Here is a 10,126-nt window from a genome sequence, read left to right as displayed (position 1 = left end):
GGTGGCGCCGGATAGGAAGAATTGGTAGGACCGAGTTTGGCTTAGGGTTTAGGTCATATGTGGATATGGGAAAGTAGTTGAGGGTTTTGGAGCATATCACTAAGCACATGAAGCAAGAGGCTCATTAAGCAACACCTCATCCCTCCTTGATAGTATTGGCTTTTCCTAAAGACTCAATGTGATCTTGGATCACTAAAATATAAAATGAAGAGTCTTGAGCTTTTGAGCTTGAGCCAATCCTTTGTCCTTAGCATTTTGAGGGTTTCACTTTCACATCCATGCCATGCCAATCATTGAGCTTTCCTGAAATAGTCATCTTGGAATAGCATTAGCTCAATGAGCTATATGTTGTTATGAATTACCAAAACCACCTAGGGATAGTTGCACTTTCACACTTCAATTAATAGTGATCAACTTTGCACCTGTAGTCCCCAAGGGCCGGTTTAATCAATATGAATAACCCGGGACTTATCACTGTCACTGTAAATCTCATCTAGTCACCCTTACAAACCGAGTTAACTTGAAAAAGATGAACCGGAGTTGTCTGCCACTGCTTCCTAAAAGAATCTTTCTGCGTCCATTAGCCCCCAAGTGCCAAGTACTTTTTCTTGCAAAGGGCTTGGGACTTATCACTGTTTATTGCTTCATGAAGAAACTTTCTGCACCCATTAGCCCCCAAGTGCCAAGTGCTATTGCTTGCAAAGGTCTTCGGACTTTTTGTATAAGACCATATCATAATTGGGCATACTTGTTTCAACCTTCTTGCAGGAAGCGTCCAGTCAATTTAAATCTCAGTATACTTATTTAAAAACCTGGCGTGAAGTACAAGAAACTGAGACCTGGAAGGCTGACTCCAAGTTCAAGTTTAGCTTGGAGGAAAAAGAAAAGCTTAAAACTGAGTTTAATGCTGAGACAACCGCCTATACCACAGAACTTACTGGTTTGAAGCATCATATCACAAAGATGACCTTTGCTATTTTTGGTAAGATCTTTTACATTGTAATGACTTTACACACTCTATTTTGTAATCCGTCTGGTGACTTAATCGTAATATGTTATGCAGGCCCCAGAAGTAGCAATCTTGGCAAAGAAATGCTGATAAAGCTCAAGGCAGTTTACACGCTAGTAGAATAGCTATACACTGGAGCTCAGCGCACAATAGCCACCATCTCCTCAAGCAAACAAGCACCATCTATTCTCAGCAATGTCCTAAGCCAACTTTCTGTCCTGCCTGCCAGAATTGAAGAGAACAAGCGGCCAGCTGCCAGATCCGGTGCCATTTTGGCTTTAAGCCGAGCGAAAGCATGGCATGCAGAATTAAACCAGGCCGAGCTAGCCACTGGCTGCCCCAGCTTCAAAGAGGACGGGTCTCCTTTTGACAAGAAAGATTTTGCTGCTTGTGTGAAGGAGATGCGTCCATTGGCAAGCCTGATTGCTGAGGAAACATATCTGTCCAAATATCAGGCGGCTTATACCGCGGAGAACCAAAAAATGCCCACGCAAGCTTACAAGATTGCAGACCTTATCCCTCCAATTTGTAAGCATACTTTTGCCCCTAAAATCGATCCGTCTGAGCTTATCGATGATGAAGCTGAATTTCAAGCCTTGACTGGCATCAGTTGGTCATCGCCTAACTTCCAGACGATGGAGGGAGAAGAAGAACCGGCACGGGATGACCCGGAAGCTTCAAGCCGCCAAGACCAGGAGAACTGATCCACTAGACGGCTCATAATTTGCGTCAACGGGCATTGCCTAAAAAACACTTAATCATTTGGACTCACGGAGACATGTAATAGGCTAGTTAAACCCTAATCTGTCGTGCCATCGTGCATGTTTTGTTTTCATAACACCGCCGATCCATGAGTTGAAGATCTGCCACTTGTACTTATAATATCATTAATTATGCAGACCATGCTTATCATATTTCCCTGCACATGAGCAGATAACAAGTGCCCTGGTGGCTTACCCCAGGGCAGGTCATAATACCCCACATAAAAAACCACTGATGACTAAATAGTCCATAATCAGGGCCGGTTTATCAAAACCTCATATAATCACAACAAAATAAATATCATAGCTGTGATAATTGTTCACACTGTCGGCTTATCATACGTCGTGCAGTAAGGGTTACAACCCAAAGATTGAGAGCACAACGCCATGTTTAATTTATTCATACCGTCGGCTTACAAACGCCATATGCAGCAAGGGATAACATCCCAAAGCTTAGAGCCAGTACTCCAAGCACACAATCATCATACAGTGGCGACTTAAAGTCCAAAGCGAGGCCGGGTTTAACAAAACTCTGGATAGATTCTTATATGAACCATAAGGCGAACATGGCCTTTATCAATTTTAAACCATGTATCAACACGGAACAAAAGATCAATCTCAAAAAATCAAATAAAGACCAAAAAACAAAAAACAAGGCATTCATAGGCTGCCAAGCCTGCATATCTAGCGTTATTCAAGGGCCACGCAGCCGCTGAGTTAAACCTTAATTCAAACCCGTAAGCCGGACCTCACATGACCAATCACCGTTTTAACTTAGACAAACTCAGGGTCTTTTTAGAAGATTGATTGTCAAGAGTACAACGAATCATTCCAGGATTACCTGGTCGGAGTGGCAGGCATACAAAGGTAGGATAGCCTGGACTTTTTGGTGAATACACCTGGCGTCCAAGCCTATTACAAGGGTCAACAAAGCTCTGTTCATTAACAAGGAGCCCCCAAATAATATTTGATTCCAGGCATATAAGCCGGATCGGTCGGGTAGCCATAGCTATGCTCAATGAGCAGGAAGCCCCCAAGTATTTGGTAATCATGGCGTACAAGCCGGATCAAGAGGGTAATCATAGCTATGCTCAATGAGCAGGAAGCCCCAAGTGATCATATGAAGTGACAATAAAGACACATTTTTCTCAAAAATGAAACGAGAAAGGCCCTGAATTTTTCAAGGATGGCTTTATTATATCCATCATAATATATACATTGATAGAAATATGTACATCACAAGAGCCGGTGGCTCAGGTGTAATAAGGCCGAAGATGAGCAATATTCCATGGCCGGCGGGTCTCCTCCTCCGACGTGCGTGAGTCCTTGTGGTCTCAAACATCGATAGGTAGTATGACCCATTGTTTAGACTAGCAAAAAGGCCCGTGCGATGCAACGGGAGAAAAAAGACTTTACGCAGGTGTATTCATATAGGCATGGCTCAAGTTCTCCCTTTCTGCCATCTTTTGTGTTTCAACATGACACCTCACCCATGTGGCCCTTCTTTTGTGTTTCAACATGACACCTCACCCATGTGGCCCTAATCCTCCTTCCCGCCTTCGCCAACGATGGCCCCAGTTTTCACCTACTCTCATTTTTGCCTCGGTGTTCAGCTAATCTCATTTTTTCATGGGAGATGTTCACCAAACCACACACACGCCCGACACATGGCGAGTCCCAATGCGATGAACTGAAGTGTCATTGAACCATACCAGCGCAAGAGAATGCGATGAACTGAAGTGTCATTGGCCCTAATCCTCCTTCCCGCCTTCGCCAATGATGGCCTCAGTTTTCACCTACTCTCATTTTTGCCTCGGTGTTCAGCTAATCTCATTTTTTCATGGGAGATGTTCACCAAATCACACACACGCCCGACACATGGTGAGTCCCAATGCGATGAACTGAAGTGTCATTGAACCATACCAGCGCAAGAGAATGTTTAAAATTCAACTTGTGCACTTGCATGGGCTAGGATATAAGTACCATCTACTTTCCATACTTCTTTTCATGGTTTTGATTCAAATTTGACCTAAAACTACGACAAGAATTATGGAACAGAGGGAGTAGTAATCAATTTTTGTTTTTGAAATTCATAGCTATGATATTTTTCTGAAAAAACAAAATATGCACCAGAACCAATTTTAGCATAATCTTCTGATAGTTTTTTTCTTCTGATTACTCATGTGAAGAAGATTTTTAGTTACTCTCATGTCGGTGTGGCTATGTGAAAGCATGATGTTTCTGCACATATGTCACATCAACTTTATGTTGCCGTTGTTGCTTTTTTCACAATTAAGATAAATAACATCTTATAAAATAAATATGGCAAACCTATGTCTTTCTAAGAAATATGTCAGTTATATTTATGGCGAGATTACAAATTATGCACATCGTTCTACCATATTTTATTGTAGTCGATTATAATAAACATTGCAGCTGCCTATCAATACATTTCTCATTTTCTGAATGTAATTATATGCAGCTAAATATTCATCAGAATGCAAAGTTAGAACAAATATGTATATACGTGAAGTGTATCTTTTCACTCAAAGTTATTGTAATCAGAAGGTCAATTGATGTCACTGAAATAAGTTCCCAGGGGATTAAATAAATTTCAAAATAAGAAAAAAAATCAGGGAAAATGTTAATGACTTGCAAAAAAGAAAAATAGAGGATATGGAAACAATAGTACACCTGGGTCTCACACTCCAGATAGCAAATTGCTTTTGCCGAAATCATCAATGGTCACTGTTGCATGATACTCTAATTAGTTGGAGTCCATCTGAATAAATTGCACACCAGGAAACGAAAATAAATATCAACAGGCATGAAATGATCACTATGGATATGGTTTATCCGAACAAATACATGAATATTCTCTAAGATCAGATAATTTAAAGAGGCAAATTTATCCCAGGTCTTAATTGTTCAATACATGTCTTAAGGCGGTGGCTTGTGGTGCCTCATGTGCGTGTGGTGGGTGTATACCTTAATTGCAATCTAAAAAAAAACTAAGAGTACATGTTCCGATTTTCTTATTTGAACAATTTGAACAACAAACAGAATTGATGCCTGCATGCATGTTCGATAATTTCAGGTTTTCCGAAAGTGCCTGCAAGCAACAATCACTGACAAAAATCATAGACTAAAGAATTTATACAGAATAGAATTGGTAGGACATCTATAAAAAATAAAAATAAAATGCTTGAATTTGGCTATTGGATCCTGGAGAGAGAATTGGATTGCATAACGCTGTTTCATACTAATATTGAAGTAACAACTATATTAATGATAACAGGAATTACCCACATCCCGTTGCTAAATAGCTGATATGGGCATTCCATCATGCAACTTGCGAGTGAATATCGTGTATTAGAAGCATTTCAGTAAGCTCCTACAGGGAACCAAGATAATGTTGATGCATGCATGAAGAAAATCATGGGCAGTACAGCAGGAAGCTGGTAAGGAAGGAAATAAAAAATAATCATAACGATACAAATTTCTACCATAACATTGAGACGAAATTAATGTAAAAATGAACTTTTGAAACCAAATCACAACCGAATGTGAAGAACAGTTTGTTAATGTAGTAATTACAGAATAACTGGAGTTCAACCCAATAAAAGAAAAGATTAGTGTGATGATACGGTCTAACTGGCTATAAAACCAGTAGTTGGCGTTTTTTATTTTGCAAAGACTATTGGGCTTATATTGCTTTCAGAAGTCAATAAGCTACTACTATTAGGTAGAACCTCCAGGTCCATACACTAAAAGCAAAAAATAAAGTGGCCTTTAAATTGTATAATCCCAAACGCACATCCACTCAAGCTTCTCTGTATATAACTGACATCTCTCGTCACTTCAGGAAGGAAGCAGTGTATAACTCTAATCACAGCTTAGTCGAAATAGAGACTGAAGAATATGAGTCGTGTTCCCATCATGGCTGTGTCGCCTGAAGCATAGGAATTGTGCATCTCGTCGACCCTGTTGTCCTCCACCATTAATTTGCATATTGGCCTGAGCATGGATGGAACTGAAGCATATGAATCGTGTTCCCATCGTGGCTATCTCGCCTGAAGAATAGACACACACATCTTAATATGGTGGTTCTCTGCATGCATACATATTTGCCTGAATTTGGATGGTCCTGAAGAAAACCATACCTGAACATCCACGCTGTTGGTCCTGAAGAAATCCCATACACCTGCAGAACTTTGGCCATGTAAAATTTGGAAAGGTGCAGCTCCTCACCCATACAGGGCGTATGCATAGATAGATCAGAATATAACATATACTCCCTCCATTCCTAAATATTTGTCTTTCTAGACATTTCAAATGACTACTACATACGGATGTATATAGACATATTTTAGAGTGTAGATTCACTCATTTTGCTCCGTATGTAGTCACTTGTTAAAATGCCTAGAAAGACAAGTATTTTGGAACGGAGGGAGTAGTACACATTAGTTTTGAGTGATTTCTTGCTAATCTGGACATATACGATGCGTGAGCGCCCTTCAGCTCGGGCGACACAGCAATCTCATGCCTCTCCCTCTCCCTCAGTTGGACCCCGTGCCATAGGAAGCCGCCGCCGCCGGAACGACCGCCTCCCTACGCTTCCCCGAAACGACCGCCTCTCCACGTTTTCAGCTGGGGTCACCTTGCCGTGTGCGTGCCGGCGTACATCGCGTCCTGTGTCAGGCTAGGCTAGGTTACACCTATTTCTTCATATTGGTTTTCTAAACGGAGGTAAGAGTTTGACCTGAAAATTAGACTGTATCTCAATCCGTCGTATGCATAACATCAAACAGGTTGTTGGCAGATGCTTCTGAACAGATTTCACGGTTTACCAAATATGGATTGTTAGTAAAAACTGAAAACACTAAAGAAAGAATCAAGAGGGTAGTTTGGCCGTTGAAAATCCATTTACGTAGATGAATGGGGAGGGGGTGCATTGCTAGCACCTAACTCAGAGTCGTTGCTGCTTCTTGCTGCCACCTACTGGATGCAAGTCACCGCTTGTGCGCTGCTGCCTCAAACACCTGCGCATGTAGCCAACAATCAGAGAGATAGGATAACAAATTAAGGGCAGAGAGCATGAGGACGACAAGAGAAGATGCATCATTTAGTGGGTGCCGTCCGCAGGCCGCACACACCAGGCTGTCAGTCCACCGCCCCACATCAAGCTTAGTCGGGAGGAGACGTCCCCTTCCAGCCGGCGGCCAATCAACCATGGGTCGCAGCCGGAGCGCCAAGGATGAGCTCGGCCGGTATCCATCCATCCGGCGGTCAAGCAGGCCAGGGTCGCAGCCGAGGCGCCGTGGTCACCGAAGCCATTAAGAACGCGGTGATGGATGACCGCGGGCGGGCGCGGGCGACGGTGGAGAGGAAGGGCGGCGGTGGTGCGGATCTACTGAAGCCGCAGGGTTGGGGGCGGCGCACGGCGGAGGGGCGGTGGCCGGTGCTGGCGGTGGAGGGGCGCACTGGATCGTGGAGATGCGCTCGAGGCGGAGATATGACCTAAGTCGTCGTGTGGGTTCTATTTTTTCCGGGTTCAGGTTGACTTGTTAGGAGGATTGCGGGTCAAATTATCGAAAAATGCGACGATTTTTTGGCAAAAACGCCGCGACGGTGAACTCGAAGACTCAATTCATGCTTTATCTATCCCTAATAATAAAGCACGAATCGACTTCGTGGGTTCACTGTCACAATATGCTTCCTCCCGTGAATTTACACTTTCAGTTTGAATTTTAAAACATATTCAAGGTGGTACTAAAAGTCCTGTATTTTGGCTAATTTAACCCGTAGTCTTCGGTAAGTGAACAAAAACGGTTCGATATTTTTTCGTCAAACCCCCATGCACGCATCAGATCAAGCGGCGGCGCTCCCGATCCGATCGAGATGCAGGATGACGGCGGCAGGGCTCGGGGAACGGTGGGGAAGTGGCGGACGTCGGGGCGAGGTGGCTCAGGTCGGGATCCAATGCGGTGGCGATGCTGCCATGGCCGTGGCGGCTCGGTCTCCTGGGAAGAAGAGAGGAGGGAGAGAGGAGGTGACATGGAGAGAAGAGAAGGCAGAGTAGGGACGGCGCGGCTTCCTACTGCTGGTCCGGCGGTGGCTCCAGGTTTGATTTTCGGATTCCTCTCCTTCCCGCTGCACGATGGGGGTTGCCCAGCCGCCACTCTCCCTACCCCGCGCACCTCCTCCCCCTAGCCGCACCTCCCTGCGTCCATGAAGACGCTGTCGCCCTCGCCTGCATCTCGCTGTTGTTTTGTTGTGCATGGATAAGGAGCGACAGATTTGATAGAAAATAGAAGAGAAATTTTTCTAGCGTAAAAGGAGAGGATCTCAGAACGAGGGGGTTTTTTAGCTGTATTTAACGGACAATTTTGTGTGATTTTTCAGAATTTATAGCCAAGGTCTATTTGATTTGTGCAATGAAAATCAGATCCATCCATTGATTGATATAATTTGCTATCCTTCTTCGATTTGAGAGGTCAATCTGCATTGTTATCTATTCATTGGTGGCGATTTGCAAAAGAGAGCAGGAGGCAACGACGTCGTTGTCCACAACACGGTGCAGCGAGGTAGGAAGCCGTGCGCAAGGGATGAAACTGGCGGCGGTGCGCCATGACAGGCCCCAGCAGAATTTTGTATATGAAGCTTTGCTGTCTCGATCTATATATATACATTTTGTAGGTCAGTGTCCTTACTTACCTTAAAGTTGAAGGTAAATCTTCAGAAACAACTATTTTAGGGTTGGTTCAGTCTGAAACCGATCTGAATTTTGTAATAGGGTTCAGCATTGCTCTCTAAATCTAGATATTGTGCAGACCAGTGTCATTATTAAGTAGCTTAAAGTTGTAGATAAATCTTCGAAACAACGATTTTCTTTAATCAGTACATAAAACAATGCTAATTGTTGGTTATTCAGGGAGTAGGAGCTTGAGGAATATGCAGAGAAGGCTATGCCGTACGTTGCCTGACACAACAACTAGGAACAAGAGCAAAGCTGGACAACGATCGGCCCAGCAACCACCGGCATAATATCTACACACAGCTACAGTTTGTTGCAAACTAAATATGTTTTTTGGTGGAATCATTAGCCATTGCTTGAGTTTTGATGACACATGCATTCTCTTTGCCCAATGTAAGGAGACCACTCTTGCATACATGAGGCTCTTGTACTTCTTTCTCTGAGATGCATTGCTCTCATCTCCCAGACTGCATTTCAGTTTGGCAAGCCCACCTCCAATCCAAACAACTTTGTGTTCATGAGCCATGGCATGGTAGAGTGATGCAGCCTTTTACGGATTTCTGGAACTGTTAATTCCAGTGCCTTCTGAATTTTGGTCTTGGGAGTTGAAGCGGATTTGATTTTGGTGTTACATTAGTGCACTTTTATTTTGTGAATATATTTTCAGGAGTCAAACCACCTGTTGTGAATTGATTTTCATTGTGAAGCTTGCAGGTGAATCAGGATCTGCATGCTACGGTCTTGCTGGTGCTAGCGGGAGCTCACAGGTGATCTCCCAGTCTACCGCCCCGACGGACAGGAGACGCAGCTCTCTCGCTGGGAGACCGACACGGTCAACCCCATTGGCGATTTGTTCCCGGCCTGGATCAATCGGTCCACGCACAACTGGAGCAAGCAGGTTGATGGATTTTGAGAAGGATGTTAGCTTGAAAGTTGCAACGTACAAAGATTGCTATTAAGTGTTGTCCTGTTGCCTCTCACGGACACACGTATGGATCCGCTAGGCAGGCTAGATGCCGATCTCCACACGCCTAGAGTTGCTGGACCTCCGTCCTCCCACTTCAAACTTCATGCATAACCTTCATCCATCTGCAGAGAAGGTGCCAACTGCATTGCTCGCTAGATGGCAGCCTCGGCGTGACTAGGAGCCTATGACTCCAATAGTTCAATTAAGCTTCTACTTTTAACCATCCCACGCATGACATGAAGCAGTTATTTTTTCTTTGTTCAGAGTTGCTTAAAAGGTATGTATGCATTTCAATAAAAAAGATTTACTGATTTAGTCTAATGACTACTAAGGAAGTATGTGACAGGGATGCTTCCCCACCTACCCCAGGATCGTGAATGCTAATTACAATTGAAGATATGCATATGTGTGATTGGGATTTTATGTGCATATATATGAAGCTCTAGGGAGTTTGTGTCTACTAGACCATGCATGCAGTATTTAATACCCACTGCTTTAGATGTTGAATATATTTTTACTATAGTTATTGGAACTAATTTGTTACTTGTATGACAAAAATTGAAACTATTACCATGAGCCCTCTCCATCCCCGTCCGCGATCCCGCCGGCGCCACCCTCCAATCCCCTTACTC

At 43.6% G+C, this 10,126-nt stretch overlaps 1 long non-coding RNA gene across 2 annotated transcripts; it reads right to left on the bottom strand.

Annotated features, from left to right (window-relative positions):
- Window positions 1–5,294: 5,294 nt before the first annotated feature.
- LOC125531864 lies at window positions 5,295–7,323 on the bottom strand. Of its 2 annotated transcripts, XR_007293567.1 has the most exons (4): window positions 6,927–7,323; window positions 6,533–6,812; window positions 5,934–6,462; window positions 5,295–5,843 (listed from the first exon to the last, which is right to left on the bottom strand). It is a non-coding gene; the product is annotated as an uncharacterized LOC125531864 (long non-coding RNA). The 2 variants fall into 2 exon arrangements; XR_007293566.1 differs by having other exon boundaries at window positions 6,533–7,323.
- Window positions 7,324–10,126: the final 2,803 nt, after the last annotated feature.

Source organism: Triticum urartu, unplaced genomic scaffold, assembly GCF_003073215.2.
Source record: "Triticum urartu cultivar G1812 unplaced genomic scaffold, Tu2.1 TuUngrouped_contig_8244, whole genome shotgun sequence".
NCBI classification, from domain to species: Eukaryota; Viridiplantae; Streptophyta; class Magnoliopsida; order Poales; family Poaceae; genus Triticum; species Triticum urartu.
The sequence above is the reverse complement of the archived record's forward strand: the minus strand, read 5'-3'. Positions and strand labels throughout refer to the sequence as shown.